This window comes from Pocillopora verrucosa, chromosome 1, assembly GCF_036669915.1.
Source record: "Pocillopora verrucosa isolate sample1 chromosome 1, ASM3666991v2, whole genome shotgun sequence".
In the NCBI taxonomy this organism is placed as follows: domain Eukaryota; kingdom Metazoa; phylum Cnidaria; class Anthozoa; order Scleractinia; family Pocilloporidae; genus Pocillopora; species Pocillopora verrucosa.
The window spans coordinates 12,805,305-12,807,804 of NC_089312.1; the positions used below are offsets into that span (position 1 = coordinate 12,805,305).

Here is a 2,500-nt window from a genome sequence, read left to right on the forward strand (position 1 = left end):
GAACATCTTGGTGAGGAAGAGCGTTTTGATGTGTCTAAATCACCCCAAAAACTGAATGGAAAGAACTACAAACTCTATAATGGTAATTCTGAGTGAAAGGTTGTATCTATTGAGAACCTGGATAATCCCTATGTTGTTCCACTTATGATGAATTGCCAAGATGAAAATCCTTATCTTATAAGCAAAGCGGTTCCCATAGGATATCAGGACAATGAAACATTTGTCTTGAACATTGATGCAATGCAACACAGGAAAGATTTGTACTCAGACGAGAATGGTTCGTGGGTAATGACAGGCTGCAAGGCCAAGTTTTATACCATCACAAGGGACGAGGAGGGGAAAGTGGCTGAACTTGAAAAGGTCAACACTCAGGCAAGTTCGGTTGTTATGGTGAGAAGAAGAACATACACATGTTCCTCGTACACGTCATATCACAAGACAATAGTATCAATCGAATTTGGCAAGGACATAGAGAAATGGTTTTCAAATAACTTTGATGGAGAGCCATCAAAATTTACAGTCAAGAAGCATGGGAATCGCACCTCTTCAAATATGCCTCATATCCAATCGAAAGAGAGCACCAAGCAAAAAGTTGCAGAAAAAGCCATGCAATGCGGTCCTAAGAGGGCGCTGTATTTTGCAAGAAAGGAAGCTGGTAGCATCTGTGAGGTGGACAGCATCAGTTCTATCCCACGCAACTTGAAACAAGTCGAATACCTAACTTGGAAACCATCGGAAAAAGTGAAAAAAGACCCACTAGCATCTGTTCTAGAACTACAGAAGACAACGTTTCCTGACTTTATCCGTGAAGTAGTCTGCAACGATTTGCCTACGGTCATGTTATTCACTGATGGACAGTTAGACAATATTGTGAAGTTTTGTTGTCACGACAGGGTAAACGAGGTCTCTGAACTTGGAGTTGATGTGACATTTCAACTCGGTCCATTCTACGTGCTTGTAACAAGTTTTAAGAACACAGTTCTTCGAGTAAAGGGAGAAAACAACCACCCCTCCTTTTTAGGCCCTGTTATGATCTGTATGACCAGAGATGAATCAACCTACCTCTCCTTTATTCATTGCCTTATTTGTGAAAAGCCTGGTCTGAGTGAGTTTATTCATGCCACTGGCACAGATGACGAACGTGCATTAAGAAATGCTCTTGCTGCCGGTTTCAGGAATGCAGCACCTTTGCTTTGTTACATCCACAGCCAAAGAAACATCAAGGAGTAATGTAGAAAGCTTGGTCTGTCCTCAGCATTGGTGTCCCACATTTGCCAAGATCTCTTTAAACCAAGAAGTGGATTAATTTGGTCCAGTTCACTAGAAGAATTTAACAGCAATGCAACAGTACTCACGGAAGAGTGGGATACCCTGGAACGGTCCGAGAAATCTGGTCCACCAGCCTTTACCAGTATTTTCGTGAACATAAGCTTGATGACATGCGTTCAAAGATGGCTGTATTTGTTCTGAAAGACCTTGGCTTGGGAAACAAGCCATACGAACAGAACATTCCAGAATCAGTCAATGATATGATGAAAGATTGGATGAAGTACATTCCCCAGGAAATGGACAGACTCATTGTCAACCTGTATGACTTTGTGCAATCATTTGATCAAGAAGAAGAAATGGCATGGTTCCAGTTGTCTGACAAATGGGAAGTCTGCCACCAGTTCCAGCAACACTTACCAAGGAAGAGCCATGCAAAGATGACCCAAGAAGAGCGAAAGGCCTTCCTTAAAAAAGTTAGCAGAATTTGCCCAGATTCAGAAGCTTACAAGAGGTGCTGCAATTTCAAGGTTCAACCATTATACAGTTCCTTGGCTCGCCGCTCTTCAAGACAGTCAGCTTGTGATCTCAGCGACCTTTCTGCACTGAGTGGCCACTTTTCTAAAGAGGAACAAGCCAGTCTCCTAGAAAAAGCCAAGACTGTGCTGCACAATGACCAGTTTCGCCAGGGGTCTACTTTGCGGACAGTGGAGGACAACTTCCTCACCGGGTTCAGTGCTTTAGGAGTGGAAAATGTACATGTGATTGTAATTTCTTTGGGCAAAACAACCTTCATCACCACTGCCTGGCTATTGCCATCCATCTAAATTGTGTGGCAAACATTGTGAGGGCCTACCAAGGCCGAAGTCTCCACAAGATATCAGCAGCATCTGCACCAAAAAATGTTGGAGGGAAGGCTCCATCTAGAAAAAGGCCTCTACCTGTAACTGAGGTGGAAGTGCACCATTCTTCAGATATGAATGCAGATGTACAGAACAGAGGCACAAATTTCTAATCTGAAGTTGTGAATCCCACAACTCTTGTTATTAGAAGATCTGAAAGACCAGTAGATCCTCCACCCTCTAATTTTGTAGCTGCCTTTTGTTTCCTTGTATGTCCATGCACTTCTTTCAAGAAACTCAGTTGTATGCTTGCAGGTTAATCTTTCCTGGAGTTTTACTCTTTACTTTAACTGCCTTGCATCTCTTTAAATCTAAAAAGGTGGCCCCAGAAA

At 42.6% G+C, this 2,500-nt stretch overlaps 1 pseudogene; it reads left to right on the forward strand.

The window, feature by feature from the left end:
- LOC131770310 (uncharacterized) overlaps nt 1-1,230 on the forward strand; it is a 3,415-nt pseudogene extending 2,185 nt beyond the window's left edge.
- Nucleotides 1,231-2,500: the final 1,270 nt, after the last annotated feature.